General features: G+C 41.3%; 1 protein-coding gene across 4 annotated transcripts in view; it reads right to left on the bottom strand.

Annotated features, from left to right (window-relative positions):
• lpp (LIM domain containing preferred translocation partner in lipoma) overlaps positions 1-24,344 on the bottom strand; it is a 492,132-nt gene that overhangs the window by 392,135 nt on the left and 75,653 nt on the right. The gene's annotated exons all lie outside the window — the stretch shown is intronic.

Raw genomic sequence — 24,344 nt, 5'->3', positions numbered from 1 at the left:
GTCTCTCACACACACACACACACACACACACACACACTCCTTGCTAAGGGAGCTGCGCGCCTGGTTTATTTTAGGAGAAGTGTGTATCCTGTTTGGATGCACAGGTAATATTGGGACGGGGTGTGTGGTGTTTGCTCTCTACAGGCCCACACACGCATTCCCAGCTCACAGAGCGACTTCTTTGTTCTCGGATAAATCGACACTGTCAAGTTTCCCATGTTATCAAGAGACCGCAGGGAGTGGGAGCAGCACTGCTACACGCGATCACACCGTTTTATTTATCCGTTACTGTTTCTACACCCTCCCCCAGTCCTTTTTTTATTTTACCTTTCTGTCTACGACATCTGCACAAGCTTTTACAGTATTTCAAAGCTCTGATTGAGGGCAGTGAGACAACAGAAATCTCTTTGTGTCCAACCACATATCCAAATATGGAGCATCACGTCCACATCATCTGGAAACTGAGAAGTGTGAGAGTGATGTGAATCACACTGATAAGCCACTCATTCAAATGCAAAAATTACAATTGTTCTACCGATCACACAGATTAAACGCTTCTGATTTGCACGAGAAACGTAAGCGCAAGGATGCCCATCCAGGAACTGATATGGATCCAGGTGCGCACAATGTGTGGGTAGCAGGGGAAAAAAAAAGGATATAAAAATGTTCCTGATATAGGAAAAACACACAATCCTGAACTTAAACTCATTTAGCCATTTGAGCTTTTTTTTTTTTTTTAAATAAAGTTGCTGTTTTGTACAGAAGCGTATTGCTGCCACACTCAAAAAAAAAAAAAAATTGGCTTAGTATCAAGTAATTACGTGAAAACTTTGTTATAACAATATCACATTTTTACAATATATTTATCATGTAATAACATTATCACGTAATTTCATGATACGAAATTATCATGTTATAACATGAAATTATCACGTTATTTCATGATATTTTTATGTAATAACGTGAAAACACCTTATCAAGAAATAACGTGAAAGTATGGTTTAATGTCATAGGCTAGGCTACTTCCATTAAAAGCAGACGGCCTAGCCTAGCCGACTGTATAACTTTGGTCGAGCAAAAACACTGAGCAAAAACAGTTTTGTATAAATAAAGGATAACATAGGCGGCAAAATGTAGTGTTTTTCCTGCCATGGAAGTGCACTTGTATACTGAGGAGGAAGCAATTTGCATTACAGCCGTGAATAAGGATTACAAAATGGTGCCTCGGCTCAGTTTTCCCTTCCTCCTCAGTATACAAGTGCACTTCCATGGCAGGAAAAACACTACATTTTGCCGCCTATGTAGTCCCCTACTTATACAAAACTGAGTAATTCAGGATTCAGCCATGTTTTTGCTCGACCAAAGTTATACAGTAGGCTAGGCTAGGCCATCTGCTTTTAATGGAAGTAGCCTAGCCCAGGGGTTTTCAAAGTGTGGGAGAGTCAGCACCCCTCGGAAAGCAAAAAAACAACAGCGCTCCCCCTACAATTTTTGTTGTTGCTATACTTAATGTTCCATTCGTATTTTTAAAAAATGGTTGTTGTACATATTTTTCTTTTTTTCTTTTTCACATTTTAAACATCTGTGCTTTTTAAAACATCTCGTTTTACACATTTTAAACATCTCATAGCATCGTTAGCTAGCACCTCTTGGCAGACAACACACTGTGGCAGTGGAGCATCTTCAGATCCAGTCCATGAAAATCCAATCTTTAAATAATCGTGGTCATACTTCCTTCTTTTTTTCAGTCCCCCCAGGATTCAGTGGGCCTTTTTTGTGATTGTTGCGGGCTAAAATGTCTGATGTTGCGGGGGGGTTTCCAAAAAATTGCAATGAAAGTTGCGGTGTTTTTTAGGTTTTTGTTGCGATTACATTGTGGGAGGAAGTGAAAGTTGCGAGAAATTGTTGCGATTTTCTCTTTTTGTGATTAAAATTGAGTGATGTGTTAAATATTAAGTTATTACTGAAAAACTATTGATTAAAAAAAACAAAGACACTGAGAAATGGTCCTATAAACAACTTTACCAATATAAAAGATTACCAGGACTACAAAAATGCAGAAAAGTAGGCTTTACTTATCCAAATGCACCTGTTGGTTCAAAAGTTAAAGTGCAGAGAACCTCACAGCACAACATGAAGTTACCTTAAAATATAATATAAATGCCTCAGCTTTCATGTAAGAAAAAAAAACTATTAATACTAGTACTGTGTGCAGGAAGTCTCTCCTGAAGAATAAATTAAACAATAATTATAAACTAATAAAATAAATGGCTCAGGCTTCATAGAAGAAAAAGAACAATTTGAACAGAATCTCACAGTATGATGCTGAAGCTGCCTAAACAATGGAAAATAAAATACCATTTTGGCAAAAATGTTGGCATCCATTAATTTCTTGTATTAAGTAAAAAAAATAATGTAAAGTGCACACAGTCCTTCACTGTAAACATAACACACTTTCAGTAACAGAATTTAAGCCTATATAAACACTGACTCGCACATCATGCAATGTTGCCAGATACTGCTGACGTTTTCCAGTCCAATTATGTTCAAAACCCGCCAAAATGCACTTGAAACCGCCCAATCTGGCAACACTGCGCGCATGCTGCTTCTCTTGAACGTATACACGGAAGTAAGGCGGAAGGTAGTTTGTCGACATCACCTCAAGATGACGCCAACGATTGGTCAAATTTGCGGGAAAGTTGTGGTGATTGGATATAATTGCAACACCGCCCTGAATTCGCGGGGATTGGTTGAATTTGCATTGAAGTTTCAAATCGCAACATCCTGGAGGCTCTGGTTTTTTGCTTGGCCCAGACTCTGTCTCCTCACTCACTGTAGCTTTAGGTACTAAAAATCGGTCCATTTTGTCTCTGGTAAAGGCTAGCTGAAGTTCGCTAAATGTCCGCAATAGTAACTTATTCTGGTTTATTTTTCCTCACGTTGCGCCCCCCCTGAAGAACTCTGGTGCGCCCCACACTTTGAAAAGCCCTGGCCTAGCCTATGACGTTAAACCATACTTTCACGTTATTTCTTGATCAGGTGTTTTCACGTTATTACATGAAAATATCATGAAATAACGTGATAATTTCATATCATGAAATTATGTGATGTTATTACATGATAAATATATTGTAAAAACGTGATAAGATATTGTTATAACAATAAAGTTTTCACGTAATTACTTGATACTAAGCCAATTTTTTTTTTTTTTTGAGTGTGGCAGCAATACGCTTCCATAGTTTTGGTGTTTCAAAAAAAAAAAAACTCCACGAGATCAAAACTCTTGGACCTTCCTATTCTTGCAGGTACAAAAATCAATCAATTCAATTCAATCCAGGAAGTTAAGAACTTGAAATAAACGCATCGGGTTCAAGCCTGTTAATATAATGACTAGCCCAAACTCCTCTTCAACAAGCATTTCATCTTAATCAGGGTAAGATGAAATCCTTTCATTTCCTTTGCTCTTTGGGTGTGGGTTTGGTGGTTGTTAAAACCAGCAGCACTTGAATGAATGCAGTTTGTCTATAGAACTATTAAATCACACATCACCGAGCACCATCACTCTTCACCACACACTCTTTGGGTATTGAACCATTCGGAGCACTGCACTGCAATGGTACTGTGTATGTAGTGTTGTGTGTATGAGGTGCAGCAGTGTTGCTAGTTTAGACAGCATTGCACTGCTGACTGGATATTTTAGCTGGAGGATTGTTCTCAAATCAGCAGTGACATGGAGTGTATCCGAGTCCTAACATCACCTGATATACAGACCTTTCACCAGCTCAATAGCAAACGTAATAATAATAATAATAATAATAATAATAATATCTGTTCAGGGCTGGTCCATAGCAACAGATGCAAACTAGTCAGTAACGTGATAGCTACAAGACGACCTATAATGGAAGGTTGAACTGATAAAATGGCCAACATGATGACATACAAGATAGGTATGTGATACGATGCAGTACATGTGGCGAGACAGTAGAGGAAAGTGAGCGAGAAACTAGCAGGTTGATAAAAATTACATAAAGATAGCATTTATACAATGCACAATAATACTGTCCATCCATACTGACACATTGCCCTCGGTTAGATCCTGGCTTAAAATTCCTCTCCGATTCCCCGCGGTGGTGATGTGCGTGTGCATGGTGACCTGACATTGCCTGACCCATCCAGGATGAACTGGATTCCTATCACATGCACAGCATTCCCAGGATAAGCTCTGGATCTGATCCAACCCTGACCAAGATAAAGAGGTTACTGAAGATATATAGTTATACCACGGATAGAAAAAAAAAATCCTCTATTCTATAGTCTCTATACACTGTAAAACAGTTCAGCCTTGTTTAGTTATGTCCACTTACTTTTTCTCTTTAACTCAATGAGCTCTGAAAAAAGTGTTTTAATTTGAACTAATCTGTGCAAGTTTTCAAAAGGTTCGACTTGAATTACTTACTTGCCTTGGCTAGTTGAGACTTTTTCTGAATTGCATTTTCAAGGCAGCAGGTGAACTTGCATTTCCAAGTTAAACCAATTTGAAATGTTTTACAGGTGTCGTCAAACTCTATTATTCTATCCATATTCACTGGATATGAGCAATCATGCGCTCTGATTGGCTGCTCTACTACTAGGCTATCAGCTCATATACCGTGAGTAGAGAAAAACAAAATGGCGGCGCATGTTGCTGAACCATCCGAGGACGAAATAAAAACTCTACTTGAAAACAAAACCCAAAAAAATACTAAATAAATAAATAAATAAAACAAAACAAAATATGGAAAAAAAATTCATAGTAAGAATGCATTTTCTTTTATTTGAATGAATGAATGAATTTATTTCGAACATGTATAAAAAATGTATGTAACTATTTGTACATACAAAAGAAAGAAAATGAGAAATAAAAAAATAATAATAAAATAAAGAGCTAAGACATTACAAAACACCGCACATTGTTCGAAAAAGGAGTGGGAAGAAGTACAATACTTTTTTCCATTTCCCACCCCTTTGTAACTACCCCGAAATCCAAACTACATTAATACACCTATAAAAATATATACCATATATACACTTCATAAATATCTATATAAATATATAATTACAAAAATAAATATATACTACATACCATATATACACACACTTCATGAATATCTATATAAATATATAATTACAAAAATAAATATATACTACATTATACTATATTTTTCAAGAATTATTATTATCATTATTATTATAATATCGCATTTTTCACAAATTGCTAGTCATTTCGCCGGTTTCTTTACATTCTAAGCGGAAATGACTTTGTCGGACGTTTTGTATAAAGTTTTTATTTATCGAATTTGCAAAAAATAAAAATGCTCCGTTTCTCAAAATCCAGTGAATGTGGATAGAATAAAACCATTATTTCACTCAGTCTCATCGTACATGGCTTACAGCCGACTCGGCGCTACGTGTCTCTCCGGCTATCAGCTCATGTACGACTTGGTTTTGTCGAATAACTTAATTATACTCTTGGGTGTTTTTGGCTAGGTATTTCTATGACTTTGTTGTTTTTTCTTGTAAATTCATCATTGTGGCAGCGGGGGCGTGGTCAAGCGCCGGTCTGTGACCGGAGGGCGGAGTCAGGGAAGGTAAGTGGCAGAATCACTTAATCACTGCACCTGATGTCAATTAACCTGTGTTTGTGTGTCTTCCCAGTGACCGCGCCCTATACGAGAGAGTGAGAGCAGAGGAAGAGAGCTCTCTCCCCAACCAGACGACTTGTGTGTGCGCGTGCGTGTGTGGCTGGGAGAGTTAAATTCCACTGAAAAGTGAAAATAAAAGAGTTTTGTGAACTCAGTTCTGGCCTGCTGTCCTTCTGTGCTCCATCCACCCATACGAAGTGCTACAGTGGTGCTGAAACCCGGAACGGAGCCCTGAGAAGAACATAAAGTCCTCCCCCTTCGCGGACCTGATCCACGCCCCCGCTGCCACAATCATATATTTTTAGCTTAAGATGAACGAATAAAGTTATTATTATTACTACATCACAGGCATTTCGCATACGCTCTTATCCACAGCGATGTACAATATACCCAGAGCAGCCTGGGGAGCGGTTGGGGGTTAGGTGCCTTGCTCAGGGGCACTTCATTTCATTTCCGCTGGTCCAGGGAATCGAACCAGCAACCTTTTGGTCCCAAAGTTGCTTCCCCATTAAGTGACAGTCTCTTTAAGTGACAGTTGTCCATTATTATCAGGACAGCTCTACAGAAATGCTCCTCCTACCATATATCCATGACCATAGTCAGAAATATCCATTCCGCTTAGACTTATATTTATACACAAAACACAGCATGTTATGTTGCACGGCATTGTTTATACAATATGTGGATTGATTTGAATTTAAAAAAAAAGACACCACAGCAATCGTATACTTGTTCCCTGTTGACACCTCTTATATGCATCTACACTACATAAAAAGAATGCATTTCTAATTCAAATATCAAACCTTGTACACTTTAGCCCAAGTAAACCCTCAACAACAATTTAATTCCAAGACAAAGGAATACAAAGCCATTCCACCATTTCCTCTAAACCATTATTTTCATAGCTGCCTAATTAAAAAGAATGCATCCTTGGTGCTGAAACACAGCCTCAGCGGATCTAATCCAGAGCTGGGCCAAGTTTCCAGATCGGTGGAATGACTCACCTAATAAATTAAGGCGACTCCAATAAACTCCAATAAATTCTTCATGGCTCGCAGCCAGTAGCGAAATCCACAGCCAAAGACAAATTCACTGCGCTCACTTCTGCTTGACAAGCTTCCCTCGTCTAATCATTATATTAATTATTATCGTTACAATAACCTCCTGCCAGCCAGTTCCCTTTCCAATGCACAAAAAAAAGGGGGAAAAAAAATCATATCTGGAATTCAGCTCCCGTCATGAAAGATTCTGCTGTTCGCTCGTAGGTTTGTCCTCCAAAATTTCAGGCTTTAACTCTTTTACTTTCCTATTTTAAGCACAAATGGCAGCAATTTGATTTCAATTCCAATTCCATTAAGATAATTGAGGTTAAACCTTTTTCAAGTGCATAGACAAAGGCAGCGAGACAAATTCCCACATTATCTAAGTCATTTGCCGAGGGAGAAGGGGATCTCAAATCATATTTAAACAATAAGGCAATTCAAGTACATTAGGTCATTAACACATTTCTAAAGAGGCTAATCTGTCAAAGGAATGCAATTTAGCTACTGAAAAGTACTGCTTCTTTTACATATGGGAAAAGCTCCCTTATTGTAGTGGAACAAAATATCACTTCTTTCCTTCGCTTTCTCAACCCATCTCTCCGTCATACACGTAGCCCGAGTGACCTTGGCAAAGTGACCTTACTCGAATGTCAATCTTCTTAACAGACCCAAATACTAGAAAGCACAGAAGCTGTTCCAAGTCTTCTTGACAGTTAGTATATAGCTATACAGCACTGCTCTCTCACCTCTCGCGTCCACAATTCGACCCTGACCTCAGATTGGTCTGTACAGGATTTGGCATGTTCCGTGTGGATTCCCCCCCCCCAACTCCCAAAAACATTCTCGGAGGTTGATTGAATACTCGATGTCAATGCGGTGCCCTGTGATGGACTGGTATCGAGGGTGCATTAGCAGTTAGATGACTGGATAAATGATTGAAGACTGCACAATGGACCTGTATTACCCACAATGCACTGGGAGCACAGTTCAGTTTCACAAGAAGAAAGTTAACTTCGAAATAAATGTGCAGTGAAATAAAGGACTGCTTTTCTTCGACATGCGGACTGGTGAAATATTAAAATAAGCCTTGAATAACCGAGTGGGGAAACATCATTACCGCAGAAAATTCATGACGCTACTTAGAAATTAACACGCTGGATAAAAATGCTGAGCAGAACTAGCTAGCCTGGATGTTAGATCAAAACGGCAAGAGGAAAAGACCTTGATTTTGAGGGGGGAAAAAAAGGTTTATTACTGTTTGGTACTGATTCATTACTAACTACTTATTAACTGGGCGCGAAGTCTTTACGGGAAAATATCAGCACTCGCTCTGATATTTTCCCGTAAAGACAGCGCAAGCGAGGTTAAAAAGGATTTATTATGTAGGTTTTTTTTTCTCAGATTAAAACAGACGGTCATTATAATGAGGCGTGACGCTGCCTTCAGTCACGTCATATTTGTAACGTAGTCGAGTCACGTGTGCAGAATAAACGGCTAGCGGATTTCAAAACTTTATTTCTGTTAGCAGTTAGCGGTTTCTTAATGCTCTTCGTTGCTCATTTCTTGAATAACTCAGTGACTCTTGTTTGTCTTCGGGCTGTTTTTGATTTCCAATTCATCTTTTTTTGTCGTTTTGTTTTTTGCAACATTGAAAGCCGGCGCCTTAGAAAGAAAGTCTGTAATTCACCCACGGGCGTGACGGGAAAATACTGCCCACGATTTTACCGGAAGTAGCTCATGCCATATAATAATGTGACAATGTTTTCTGTCAGAGGACAAGCTGATAAACTCTACAGGCTTACACAACAGCTTGTTGACACTAGAAGAAACACCGAGTTAAGATTCAGATGCTGAATCCTTCTCATTGGTCCAAAAGTTTTGTAACAACCAACTTCCCCAACACCTCATCATGCTAGCTGTAATTAACCAACATGCAACTGACTTGACAAATCTCTCTTCCTGCTCTCAGTTTGAATCTTTTATCCACATTGTTTTACGACGACTCACGGCCTTCGCTTCGCCACGCACGTCCATTTTAGCGTCACTCCAGTTTATGGTGTGGTGAAGTCCTGCTTTATTAAAACCATCAGCTGAAAGGTAGCCCTGCTGATGTCCGATGAAAAATATGGACCTGTGAGATCACCTTCGCCTTTTAGTTTGCTTCTTTTACAGAATATAAATGGGAGTGACTCCTTTGGCTGCAAGTGGAGGAAACGCATGCAGCGAGGGTTAAATGGCACCACTAATGGGTTTTGATAAAGGGTTAGAGGGCCATTAGAGGCAAAATGTCCTGGCAGACTTTGTTAAGCTTTGGTCTTTAAGTCAGTCAGGATTTTCTGCGATTCCATTCAAGCCCTGATTTATGGCAATCCCAAATAACAAGCAGTAATCTGGAGGAGAAATCAGATAAAGGTAGTTAATGGGCATGTTATGGGTGATTTACAAAGATTAATTGTGTGAATGATGTCACATGCAAAACAGAAGCAATAAAAATGTGCAATATGTGCTCTCAATAATTGTGACAAGTTTATATCTTCAAGAGACTCCATCCATCCATCCGTTATCTGTCGCCGCTTATCCTGTTCTACAGGGTCGCAGGCAAGCTGGAGCCTATCCCAGCTGACTACGGGCGAAAGGCGGGGTACACCCTGGACAAGTCGCCAGGTCATCACAGGGCTGACACAGACACAGACAACCATTCACACTCACATTCACACCTACGGTCAATTTAGAGTCACCAGTTAACCTAACCTGCATGTCTTTGGACTGTGGGGGAAACCGGAGCACCCGGAGGAAACCCACGCGGACACGGGGAGAACATGCAAACTCCACACAGAAAGGCCCTCGACGGCCGCTGGGCTCGAACCCAGGACCTTCTTGCTGTGAGGCGACAGTGCTAACCACTACACCACCGTGCTGCCCCTCTTCAAGAGACTCATGGAACTGAAATAGAAATTCATGTACGAGACTGATTAAAGGCAGTGAGCTACACTGAAATTTCAACATGAACCTAAAATAAAAGTGGACGCGAGTGAGTTCTCCGTTTATAAACTAAATATGTTCTGTGTAAATGCCATTGACATTAAAAGGCGCAAACCAGGAGTGAATATCCAATACGAAATCAACTTACCCATGATAAGAAGTCGTAATTTTCAAAAGTTTTCTGATTATTTCACTCAAGTATCTTAAAATTTGGAAGGTTTTTAAAAACGCTACTTATCACACTGTATGAGATGATCCCAATAACATATTGGCTGAATTCTGTTCTACAGACCGCGTGATAAAGTGTTCTCCATGTTAGATTACACAGTGAAGATCCTCTAACGATAGACCTGTGATTACAGAAAAAGAGAGTTTGTGTAAACCATAAAGGAGTCACATAAACTCTTCTCGAGGTCATACGAATATTTTTTATGCTCATTAGCATGTATCGTTTACACTCCAACATTCCCATGACAGTGTTTGTAGATGCCCTGTGGGTTTCGTGTACTCCTAGGCCATACTTCTATTGGTGGCTTTTAGACGAGCGCTGTAGCAGCGGTAAACATTCTGATGTTTAAATTTTTAAAAATGGCACCTAATTGGCCGCTGGTGAGCACATTATTAATTTTAAGACTGTTGATCTCAATTCATGACCGAAGAATTCGTTATGATGTGCAATTCTTACCCCCCCCCCCGGCATGTAATGCAGGGGAATATAGCCATTGCTCTGTCCGTCTGTAAATGTTTTAGTTTCCGGAGCATAACTCAAAAACTATTAGGAATTTTTTTCACGAAACCTGCCAGTTATGTTAAGTGACTAGAGAGGTTGTGCCTTTTGACATTTCTGTGATTTTTATTTTTTCCGTATTTCCATGGCAACCAATTCAACTTAGGAAAATTTGGAGTGGGGTTTCATGTGAGGGCCGGGGGACAGGTCATCTCCTGATGACTCTTGTTTTTAAAAGATTTTTCCCCCGATTTGAGTCATTGCCAATTCCCAGCCACCAGACAGGTCTCCCTTATCGCACAACAGCTACCAACCAGGAAGGGCAAAAGGCTACCACTTGTGGCCTCCAAGGCATGTGAAGCCAACTGACCGCATCTTTTCAAACTGCTGCTCATGCAAAGTCGGGGCAGTGCCACACTCTCGGAGGAAACAGTGGTGTAGTGGCACAGTGGTGTAGTGGTTAGCACTGTTGCCTCACAGCAAGAAGGTTCTGGGTTTGAGCCCAGTGGCCTTTCTGTGTAGAGTTTGCAGGTTCTCCCCATGTCTATGTGGGTTTCCACCGGGTGCTATGGGTTCCCCCACAGTCCAAAGACATGCGGTGAGGTTAACATGGGGTGGCCTTGGGCTGAAGTGCCCTTGAGCAAGGCACCCCACCCCCAATTGCTCCCCGGGTGCTGTGGTATAACTGCCCACTGCTCTGGGTACGTGTGTGTGCAGTTATGCATCGCTCACTTGTGTGTGTTCACTGCTTCAGATGGGTTAAAATGCAGAGGAGATTTTCACTGTGCTCAAGTGTACGTGTGATAAATAAAGGCTTCTCATCTTGTTCTTGAAAGTGCTATCCGCCCACTTCTGTATGCATGAACTCACAGATACCCATGACTGGCTAGCGTCGCTGTAATTGACAGGGGAGACAGACAGTCTGCCTCCACTTCCTCCCTCAGAGCACAGGCCAATTTTGCTCTCTGGCCACACATGGCTGTGGCATCGTTAGGATTCAAACTAACGATCTCCGGATGATACGAAAACTTTTCTCTTGTGCCACTCAGGAGTCCCAAGACACGATTTTTGTGTCCGAGAGCAAAATGAAGTTTAAAGTTATATACTATAAACCCGAGTTATGAATGGAGATAAATTCAGTCTGTCGAGGCGAGCCAGACCTCCTGCACCTCCCAGCACCTTAAGGTCAACCTCTTAAGGCTTAATATTTTTGAGATTGACTCCAAATTAATCAAAAATAGTTCCACAATTACCAGGTCAATATATATATATATATATATATATATATATATATATATAAAATCTTTGCCCCAATGGATATGCAAGACCCATTTCCATTGGCAGTAACACTGACTGTTACTATGCCCAAGTAAGCTGTGGTGAACTAAAGGAGAAATTTACATTATTTTTTAAAAAATTCTTGCCTAAAGTTTATTCTAGATTAGACAGCAGATAACACTATGATAGCAATGGTCCCATGCACAAAGATGCCACATTTTTCATTCAGCAATGTCTTGACTACAGCTGGACAAAATAAATAAATAAATAAATAAATAAATAACACCACAGAAATACCACAAAAGTACATTGATGCTACAAAAGTTTTAGCAAGTATAGAACTTTCCAAAACAGCATTTTTAAAATATTTTACCAGACATCATTTCGAATAACATTATATTGGACCTGATACTGGGTCTGTAGAGTTTAAGTCCCGAAGACTTTGTGCCCTTGGTTCTCCAAGTCAGTGTTTCTCAACCACCGGGCCACAAATTTTTTCCAAGTTTGAAGCCAAATACTAAATAGTTTAGGATGTCGTAGTGTCCCAAATCTGGTAGCTGGTTTGACATACACTTTTCAAGTGGAATAAATACATTTGTGGGTAAATTAAGAACAACAAGTCTTTATTATTGTCATGTTCCTCCTTTGCAAATAAATAAATAAATAAATAAATAAATATGTTTGTGGTGAAACTGTATGGATCTGTGATGCCTGTTGGAAGAGAAGAGCTGGAAGGATTGGGAATCGAGCGGCTGTGGTTTGTTTACACCGGTACTAAACCTTGTAGCGTCTGAGCAACCATCGCAAAGACGCGTACAAAAGCCCAGAAACTCCTATTTACCTGGTCAAAAACGATACAGGATTTATCTTGTAGTGTCCTGATCCTCAGATCTTTAACCCAGCCGCATATAAAAAGTTGCACTGCTCCAGGCTTTTCCAGGTTTTCATCTGCGTGTCCGTGTAGAACGATGTCTGCAGTAGAGGTCTGTGCGGGACAGAATTTTCAGTCCCGCTCCCGCATTGTGCAGTCCCGCTCCTGCCCGCTCCCGCAAAGAATTATGATTTTCAGTCCCGCTCCCGCCCGTGCCTGCCATATTTTGTCCCGCTCCCGCCCGCAAATCCCGCATGATGCAGACGTTCGCGTTATTTCTCACAAAAGTTCTTGTCATTAGCTTGGGGAATTAAACATGCTGAGCTTAGCTGAGCTCTCCACTGACCGATCCTTCACCTAGCGCACGTAGCGAGGATGCGCGTTGCCAGGCGCCTCTTTTTAAAGCAGCACTTACTTCTGAAGCATTGTGAGCTTCACTAGAAGAGCTCTGCTCTTCTGCCATGATCGGAGATCTCAAACACGGAAGAGCGGAAAGGAATCGGAAACGTACGCGAGATTAGACCACATCCGCAAATTTAGGCATCTTAAAATGTTTTTATTAATGCCAAATAAAATATCCAGCACAAATTATATATGATAGACATAAATTAATAATTTATAAATTTTATTTTAAACACGTTTTTAGTTAGCGGGACTGCAGCTTATCACCTCTCCCGCCCGCTCCCGCATTGTGCGCTCCCCCTCCTGCCTGCGTCCGCAATGAGCTTTCAAAATTTGTCCCGCGCCGCACTGCTTTGCGTCGGGTACCGCGGGACTCCCGCGGGAGTGCAGGGCTGGCTCTAGTCTGCAGCACCAGGTAGCTTGAGATGTCAGAGAACTCAATGGATGGATAATTTTCCAGCTCATAATGAATGAATAAATAACTTTATTTAAACACAATAAGTTGATCAGCAGAGCTGGTGGGGTCGTGCAAATAATAATTACAAATACAAAAGACTAAAAACATACACAATCTTAAAAAAAACTTAATGTTAACGATCTTCACATTAAGCTAATTAATAGTATGCATAACTATTGTCTTTGTATTTAGTTCCAGCTACAATAGGATCAAAACTTATTCTACTAATGTCAAATTTAGCGAGTAAATTTTTCTTTCATAGGAAAAATCCTTCTTTGTTAGCGTGTAAAGATCTAATCCCATTGAGTGGCTTCTATTGAGGTATTTCACCCACGTGACCAAGTCATGTGATGCTGCCATTTTGGACGGCACGGCTCGATCAGTTTGAATGCGAGGAAGGCGACAAACGAAAAACATAAAAGAAAAAGGAGCGAGATGCAGAGAACACCTTCACTATCCAGCGACGTAGGGCATTTACAGGGTGAGCAGAGGGAGAGGTATTTGCAAAAATTGAGGTTAGCAGGCTTAGAGAACGACGTTTACCTGCTTCCACCAGGATTGCTCACTGATGTACGGAAGTACACGAAGCCCTCGTCTTTACCTGACTTCGGCCCACATGATCTGTATACCTATGTCGTTAAAAACCCATCGCCATACACAGGTATTGATCTGAAAGCGTATAAGAGTTTGGATACCTACAGATATTTTGTGTCAGGCTGGGTAACATGCCTACATCAGCGGGTCGTCCCTGGAGCCGGTGGTCGCCATCTTATTACAGCTAAGGTTTGTTCACATTTTCATTTACTTTCGGTCCTCAGGATAAACAAAATGTTATTAAATGTCATTGAAATAACTTCTTAGTCTGTTGAGACATGGCCCGTTATAAATTTGCTGTTACCAGGCAATGACTAAGAACTGTATTATTAGGGTCGGTGTAGTTGTAGCAGTGTATTAGCAACTAGCTGTTAGCACTAGCTAATGTCAACAACAGTAGCTGGTATGTTACTGTAGCAATGTTTACGTTCAGTCATTTGGATGACTGTTAAAACCTTTCAGTCTCAAGTTTTTCCTTTACTGGATTTACTAGTTTACTGAGCTAGCGCGCTCGGGCAAGCTGGGAGCTAGCGCGCGCTAGCCTGCCGGCGGCCGGCGCACGCTAGCCTGCCGGCGGCCGGCGTGCTAGCTCAGTAAACTAGTAAATCCAGTAAAGGAAAAACTTGAGACTGAAAGGTTTTAACAGTCATCCAAATGACTGAACGTAAACATTGCTACAGTAACATACCAGCTACTGTTGTTGACATTAGCTAGCTTGACGTTCAAAATGGCGGACACCGGGGCGTCACGTGACCCTGTGACGTCAGGTGAAATACCTCAATAGCCACTTCTTTTGAGTGGACTTCTTGCTGAACACAAACATGGCAATAAGTTCTTGTGTTAATGGACCAGACTCCACTTTTGGATCATTAATCCCTTTTGACTGAGAATGCCCTGCATGCATGGTTTTATTTTGGCTTCTTGCACATCCTTACAGTTTTAAATACAAAACCTACAATTAAACACAGTTTGGTTTTATTGCATTTATTTAATTCCTGGGCTCCCATCTGCAACAGGGAGTGACGTTGCATCCCATTAATACACTTTACAATAGATAAGCCAAAACAATTGGTGATCTTTTTTAATGGGCCCCGAATCGTAACGAGTATGAATAGGTGGGCCCAGAAGCAGAAAAGGTTGAGAACCCCTGCCCTAAGTGACTTTCAGGCTCAGTAAATTGACTTGCAGGTGAAATTAAATCTAAAATTAATCGATTTGCATTGCAACCTGCGAAGAAACTCCCAAACTTCCATACTAATTTAGGTGAACATGCCAAATGGATTAGATCAGTAACGCATGTACTTCTTTCAGTACCTGCTTATAAAAATACCTATGGTCAGAGATCTTTTTTTTTTTTTTTTAAATATATACACACACACACACACACACACACACACACACACACACACACACACACAGGCATACAAACTCTTTCTGTTTGACAGTTACACCTGCAATCATTAACCTACTCTCATACTGGTCAGATTATTATTTTTTTAAATATTGGTTTAATCCCCTCCCCTTTCAACGTCTATGTATGTAGCTGTCTATTGTTTTTATTTCTACTGACATCCTTAATTATGTTCCGTTTTGTTGCTATTATCAACGTGATATTTGTTTTGATTGTACGGTGATGTGATTTTTGTCTGCAGAACAGGAACCTGCTAGAAACCAGTTTTAAGGGAGTCAGAAGAAAAAGCATGCACATTCAAGCACACTGAAATTCGTCCTCTGCATTTAACCAATCTGAAGCAGTGAACACACGCATGCACACACACACACACACACACGAGTGAGTAATGAGCACGTGCACACACATTCCCAGAGCACCGGGCAGCTATGCTACAGCACCCAGGGAGCGGTTGGGGGTTAGATGCCTTGCTCAAGGGCACTTCAGCCCACGGGCACAGATAGAGGGGGGGACGGGGGGGATTCGTCCCACCCAGATTTAAATTCACTTCGTTCGGTCCCCCCCACTTATAGGGAGGAAAAAACGTCTATGCTGTCTTTCTTTGCATAAGGCAAACCTCACGGAAAAATCAAAAGACTAATTACCATTCGGTTTATTGAGGTGCACAGCAGTGTATACATAGTTGCAACAACTCACATAAAACAAAACAAAGACTGATATTCGGTTGGTTGAGCTGCGCAGACTGCACAGGTTGCGAGCTCGAGCTTGGTTGCTATGGTAACCCACAACAAGTTTGACAGGCATATCGGAGTTGGGGTTGGTTTGCTGGCAGCTTTGTCCCCCCCAGTTTTTTGTCCCCCCCAGTTCAAAAAACGTATCTGCACCCCTGCTTCAGCCCATGGTACCCTAACCTGCATGTCTTTGGACTGTGGGGGAAACCGGAGCACCCGGAGGAAACCCACGCAGACACGGGGAGAACATGCAAACTCTGCACAGAAAGGCCCCATCGGCTGCTGGGCTCAAACCCAAAACTTTCTTGCTGTGAGGCAACAGTGCTACCCACTACACCACCGTGCCGCCCGTTTAACTGTAACTGAAATGTTAATCTTTTCCAGTATAATAAATAAGTGAACTAAAATGGCATTTTACTTATGAGGAGGACACAATCCTCTTAAAAAAAAAAAAATAAAGACACCTGTTAAAATCAATTTGTACATGGTTGTGAGCATTTTTACACACGCAAACTTAAATCAGAGCCTCAAAATGCAGGCTTCAAAAGAGATAAAGTAGGGCAATGTTATCTTTATACTGTTGTGTGTGGGTTTTAAGACAAAACGTGTGCGAGGAACAGCAGCGCTAATTTATATCCTGTCAAAGGAATCCGGTTACAGTCCCATGGGAGATTTCCAGACACACGGCTGGGGACTCATCCGTCCTATCCAGCATGTTTAGTGCATGTCACTACGCCTCTGTGCGTGTGTGTGTGTGTGTGTGTGTGTGTGTGTGTGTGTGTGTGTAAATTGGCAGGTAATTGCATCCTGCCCATCTGAGTGAGTAGCGCAAGCTTCCACTGCCTCCTCCATTGATCTGAATGAGCAACTGGTGTGAGTTGCACATTTATCACTTCAACATCAGTGGCCCCTGCGGGAAGTTCGGAGGGTGCCACAAATCAAACTGCAAAATAAAACGACGCAGAATGGACTATCAGCCACGGCTATCAACATGAAGGACAGCCCCTGAGTAAATAGGATTTGAAATCGCATGCAGGCTTTTTACGCGGCGATACGGAAGCCGAGCGATCTCATAACTCTCGTATCTGAACGCTAGCCTTTCCACTGTTTAGGCTGATCCCATTCAGCCCTCCATTAACACAGGAATGCTCACTATGCTAGCAATTTGGGATGGGAAACAGACATCGTAGAGCGCTGGAGTGGCCTTTTCCTGTTTATCGCTCCCCGTGCCTCTCTTTAATGGAAGAGCGCCATCCTCCTGCCTCGCCAGACACAAGTAAGATTTACCATCTCGCAAACAAGGCTGAAAAGGACGGTGCAAAATCAAGACCCGATGCTTCAAATAAGCACTTTGATAACTGACCTGGTAACACCGACTTGTATTTTACACTGGATTTAAAAGCATTGAAGTGTACGTCTGATGTTAAAAACACAAATACAATGATTATTTACTCGCTGAATATAATAAAAAAAAAGATGTTCAAAAGATCCACGAAATCCTATGTGGGCCAAACACTGTAGAATAAGCATTGGCTTAGTGTTCAATCGCAACATCATCGGCTGGGCTTCGTGCCTGTGGGCAACGTGTTTACACACAAAAGCTCCTGAAAAAGAGAGAAAAAAAAAGATCAAACCAGTACTTGCTCCTGCGGCACACACTTTATCTGTGCTGGATAGCATTACAACTCAGTTTAATGGCTCAACAGAGACACATCACAAGCTAAATCACTTCAAGTGCCAGAGGCTGATCTCTCTCTCTCTCTCTTTCTCTCTCTCACACACACAGCTACAGTGAGATGACACACACTTACGGTAGCATCAGTCCAACATCTCCAAAAACAGTCAGTTCCATTTATCCACACTGCCTCCATTTATCCACACAGAGAGAAAGTCCATTTGGAGCGTCGACCAGCTTAGCAAAGTCCAGGATGGCAATAAATTTTAGCTGGGTTCTAACCCATGACCTCAAGGGATCAAGTTCTCAGACCACGGAGTTACTAATCACACATGCGACACAAATATCCCTGGCTTTAGCAGATGGAATTTTATACGAACCCTATTTCCAGTAAAGTTGGTATATTTTCCAAAATGCAATCAAAAAAACAAAAATCTGATTTGTTAATTCATGTGGACCTTTATTTGACTGACAAAAAGTACAAAGAAAAGGTTTTCAGTCGAGGCAAAATAAGACTGGAACAGTCTTGGGGACAGAGGCAAAATAAGAGTGAAAAGTTTACACGATATTCAAGTAACGCCATTATGGAAGTGTCCACAATAATCAGGTTCACTGGTAACATGACTGGGTATAAAAGGAACATGCACCAAAGACTAAGGCCAAGTTTACATTAGACCGTATCTGTCTCGTTTTCTTCGCGGATGCACTGTCCGTTTACATTAAAACGCCTGGAAACGCCGGGAAACGGGAATCCGCCAGCGTCCACGTATTCAATCCAGATCATGTCTGATCCGGTTCTGTGTAAACATTGAGAATACGCGGATACGCTGTGCTGAGCTCTAGCTGGCGTCGTCATTGGACAACGTCACTGTGACATCCACCTTCCTGATTCGCTGGCGTTGGTCATGTGACGCGACTGCTGAAAAACGGCGCGGACTTCCGCCTTGTATCACCTTTCATTAAAGAGTATAAAAGTATGAAAATACTGCAAATACTGATGCAAATACTGCCCATTGTGTAGTTATGATTGTCTTTAGGCTTGCCATCCTTCCACTTGCAAGTGCTAAGTGATATGCGCTGGGATCACACACACAGCGGCTCAGTCCTGAATCACTGCTCATGCGCTATACTCGTGCGCCCTGTGAGCTGCGCAGGGCCGGAGTGCGCACCCTCCAGAGGGCACTCGCTGTTCAGGGCGGAGTGATTTGGAGCGCAGGATGCCTGCGGAGCCGAGCGTATCCGTGTATTGGTGTTGCTGTGTGCACGCGAATCGTGTATTGGTGTTGCTGTGTGCACGCTAATCATTTTAAAAACGTTAATCTGATGATCCGCTGATACGGTCTAATGTAAACCCCACCTAAGGCTCTGCAAGCAAGGATTGGTCATGGCTCATCCCTTTATGCCAAAATTTGTCAGAGAATTGTTAGTCAATTCAAAAAGGACATTTCTCAAGGCAAGGTTTTAAGTCTTTCTAGATCTACAGTACATAAGATTGTGAAAGGATTCAGGGAATTCAGAGACATTTCTGTGTGTAAAGGTCAAGGTGGGAAACCACTGTTGAATGTGTCTGTGTGACCTTTGAGCCCTCAGGCGGCACTCATCATCATCATCATGTTCCCCTAGTAGAGTTTCGTACTCCTCAGAGTGCTCCTGTCAGGACTCGGCCCACCAGTTGCTGGAAGTCGGTCTTATCCATCATTATTCTTCTAATTTGTTGTGCGTCTAATCCCAGAAGATTCCTAAACTTTGTCCAACTAGAAGATCGTGGGTCAAATAGAAATTGTTTTTGGAGTTCACTCTGGTCCATTCGGCAAATGTGAGCCAGGTGCTTTAGTTGTCCTTCAAAATAGCATAGCTTTATGGGCTGGGTCTTAGTTTTCTCTCACGCCAATTCAATTCCCCATCGAGACCATCGTATTCTGGATCATTACATTTAGGGGACCTTTTCCTTTTATAGCCTCCCTTTACCATCTTGCGTAAGAAGCCATGTCAGACTACTTCGATCTTTTGGATTTCATTGGCAGATAGCTGCCAAGTCTGTATACTATACAAAACATGGGATCGGACACAGGTTGTAAGAAACTTCACCTTGTTGGTAAATAAACATGGTGGTCCATGACTACATGTTTTAATTCATTCCATTTCTGGAATTCAGATCCAACCCTCGTGCCAAGAAAGTGTTTCTTCTCCTTTGGCGTTAGTGATCGTGTAACCGAGGTATTTAAAGCCTCGCACGTTCTTGATCTTGTTAGGCACTGCCTGAGAAACCGTCATGCCAATGTGACAAATATAGCCACATGGGCTTGGGAATATTTTGGAAAACTGTTGTCACTTAAAGTCCGCTGCTGCATCCAGAAACGTAACCTGAAACCGTATTACACAAAGAGGAAACCATTCATCCATTCTATGCAGAAAACGTAGTGGACCTGAACTCTGGGCCTGAACTCATCTCAGATGGATCAAAAGACAGTGGAAACGTGTGCTGTGGTCAGATGAGTCCACATTTCAGCTTGCTTTTGGGAAAACCCAACATCGAGTTCCCTGTGTCAAAAGTGAACACGACCATCCAGTTTGTTATCAGAGAAAGGTGCAAAAGCCAGCATCTGTGATGGTATGGGGGGGCATCAGTGCCCACGGCATGGGCGAGTTGCATGTGTGTGAAGGTACCACTGATATATTGGGGCACATATTGGGATTTTAGAGAGACATTCATCAAGGCAACATCTCTTCCTGGGAAGTCCATGCTTATTTGAGCAGGACAATGCCAGGCCTCATTCTGCACAGACTACAACAGCGTGGCTTTGTAGACAGAGTGCGTGTGCTTGACTGGCCTGCTGTCAGTCCAGATCAGTCTCCTAGTGAGAATGTGTGGCGCATCATGAAGAGGAGAAACAGACAGCAGCAACTACGGACTGTTGAGCAGCTGAAGTCTTGTATCAAGCAAGAATGGACAAAAATTCCAACTGCAAAACTGCAACAATTAGTGTCCTCAGATCCTATACGATTATAAAGTGTTATTAAAAGGAAAGGTGATGTAACACAATGTTAATAATGCCACTGTCTCAACTTTTTTTTTGTGTTTAAAGGTCATGTTACATGCATAAGCAGCATTTGTGTACCACACATACACTAAGCGGTAAGGTGATGTATCCACTGGAGCCAAAGAAATTGATGTCCAGAATAAATGAAAGTTGTAGCTGAGGTAAAATAAATTCATGATGCTTTTGCAAACTACTCCATCTCGTTTATATCTGTCCGCTGTCAATAAAATGCCTCGCATTGTGGCCATTTCAGCACTACACCCAGACACTTTAAATCTTGTCCATCATCAAAGGAAACAACAATGCAGACAGTCTCGTAGTTAGTGCCAGGGATACAGAGGACATGCGCGCGCGTACACACACACACGAGCAGTTTTAGTTAGGGTGCTCTCAATTTATTTAACTGCTCATATAATTCAATTTCTCTCATCTGCATACAGTATGTGCAACATGAATAATAATTTGTTCATAAAAATGCAACTACATGCCACTTTTATCCCGTGCATAGGCTACCCAAAGCACATTTTGCATACACTCGGCATATACCCAGTATATTTTATACCAGTTTAAGTTCAAGGTCAAGGTCAGTGTATGAGGGGGACAGAGAGAGAGAGAGAGAGAGTTAGTTGAGCAGAAAAGCACCAGCTAATTGTCGGTGTATCAGACGCTCACTGGCCGTGCGGTGAAAATTGTGCATGCAGATGCTCATCTGAGTATCCAAATCTATCACTGCTTAAGTCATGAATATTTTCTATCATAAATAATATAATTAAAAAGCTTGTACTTTCTGCTTTCCAAAGAAATTTACCTGGTTAAGGTCTGTTCAGTACTTTGGGAGGAATGGCAGGTTGAAGTTGCTATAACAAAGTAAAAACTCTGCTTGTGGGACGTCAGGAAACTGCTGGTGCTTTTTGAGTCACGGTAAAGTGCTCAGGCTCTCTCTCTCTCTCTCTCCTGATCGGTTTCCATCTGAATATCAAATCAGATAACTTTTATCGGGATTTTCTCTCACTCTCACCGTTTCTGATGAAGGATTCAGCAAAATTTTACGTCAGCTAGTTTTGATGTTATGCTTCACGGGAGACTTTGAAGTGAGTTTTAAGACCTTTACCTACTTATTTTTTTTCCAAACCAAACTGATTCATGTAAATAAATAACTATTTTAGAATAAAACTGGAGTTGTTTTGATGAAAAAAAAAATTGAGATCTTAGTGGTCGGAATGATATTTTAAAAAACCAGAAGTCAGAAACGTGAGTGTCAATTTCAATTCAGTTAAATGGAGATGTTTACTGGATGTGGCTCACACAGTTTTTTTTGAAGGTTCGCCTTGAAAGCTGGGAATATAAATCGAAATAATCATTTATATTATTTCATATAAAAACATGAGTAGGCCCTACTTAGAAATACAAAGGCCTACAGAGCAAAAAGAGGGTATTAGAAATAATATTTTATTGCTTTATTTTGATAAAGAATGGTCGATGTGAATGACATTCAATGCTTATTGGTGCATATTTTATAATTAACATTGATTTCTCCTTCTTGTTGATATATAAATGAGAGTTAAGATCAGCTTTAAAGTGCGCAAATAAAGCCATTTGGTGAATGGTTTTATATACAGTGTGTATAAAGTGTGTTTTATACACACACACACACACACACACACACACACACACACACACACACACACACACACACACACACACACACACAAAACCCCGATTCCAAAAAAGTCGGGACAAAGTACAAATCGTAAATAAAAAGGAATGCAATAATTTACAAAATCTCAAAAACTGATACTGTATTCACAATAGAACATAGACAACATATCAAATGTTGAAAGTGAGACATTTTGAAATTTCATGCCAAATATTGGCTCATTTGAAATTTCATGACAGCAACACATCTCAAAAAAGTTGGGACAGGGGCAATAAGAGGCTGGAAAAGTTAAAGGTACAAAAAAGGAACAGCTGGAGGACCAAATTGCAGCTCATTAGGTCAATTGTCAATAGGTCATTAACATGACTGGGTATAAAAAGAGCATCTTGGAGTGGCAGCAGCTCTCAGAAGTAAAGATGGGAAGAGGATCACCAATCCCCCTAATTCTGCGCCGACAAATAGTGGAGCAATATCAGAAAGGAGTTTGACAGTGTAAAATTGCAAAGAGTTTGAACATATCATCTACAGTGCATAATATCATCAAAAGATTCAGAGAATCTGGAAGAATCTCTGTGCGTAAGGGTCAAGGCCGGAAAACCATACTGGGTGCCCGTGATCTTCGGGCCCTTAGACGGCACTGCATCACATACAGGCATGCTTCTGTATTGGAAATCACAAAATGGGCTCAGGAATATTTCCAGAGAACATTATCTGTGAACACAATTCACCGTGCCATCCGCCGTTGCCAGCTAAAACTCTATAGTTCAAAGAAGAAGCCGTATCTAAACACGATCCAGAAGTGCAGACGTCTTCTCTGGGCCAAGGCTCATTTAAAATGGACTGTGGCAAAATGGAAAACTGTTCTGTGGTCAGACGAATCAAAATTTGAAGTTATTTATGGAAATCAGGGACGCCGTGTCATTCGGACTAAAGAGGAGAAGGACGACCCAAGTTGTTATCAGCGCTCAGTTCAGAAGCCTGCATCTCTGATGGTATGGGGTTGCATTAGTGCGTGTGGCATGGGCAGCTTACACATCTGGAAAGACACCATCAATGCTGAAAGGTATATCCAGGTTCTAGAGCAACATATGCTCCCATCCAGACGACGTCTTTTTCAGGGAAGACCTTGCATTTTCCAACATGACAATGCCAAACCACATACTGCATCAATTACAGCATCATGGCTGCATAGAAGAAGGGTCCGGGTACTGAACTGGCCAGCCTGCAGTCCAGATCTTTCACCCATAGAAAACATTTGGCGCATCATAAAACAGAAGATACGACAAAAAAGACCTAAGACAGTTGAGCAACTAGAATCCTACATTAGACAAGAATGGGTTAACATTCCTATCCCTAAACTTGAGCAACTTGTCTCCTCAGTCCCCAGACGTTTACAGACTGTTGTAAAGAGAAAAGGGGATGTCTCACAGTGGTAAACACGGCCTTGTCCCAACTTTTTTGAGATGTGTTGTGGTCATGAAATTTAAAATCACCTAATTTTTCTCTTTAAATGATATTTTGAGACTTCCACATCATTACATTCCGTTTTTATTTACAATTTGTACCTTGTCCCAACTTTTTTGGAATCGGGGTTTATATACACACACACACACATATGTATGTGTGTATTTAACTAATTTTTCGAACCATCTATGTGCCTGCCAATTTCCCTGTAAGTGTCTTGAAAATAAGAAAAACACACACATTTGATCTCATTCATTAATAAGGCCCATTTTGGACCATGTGACCCTAATGCATAATATTACGGCAGTTTTCTAAAAAAATTAAGCCTTT

Source organism: Neoarius graeffei, chromosome 4 (assembly GCF_027579695.1).
Source record: "Neoarius graeffei isolate fNeoGra1 chromosome 4, fNeoGra1.pri, whole genome shotgun sequence".
NCBI classification, from domain to species: Eukaryota; Metazoa; Chordata; class Actinopteri; order Siluriformes; family Ariidae; genus Neoarius; species Neoarius graeffei.
The sequence above is the reverse complement of the archived record's forward strand: the minus strand, read 5'-3'. Positions and strand labels throughout refer to the sequence as shown.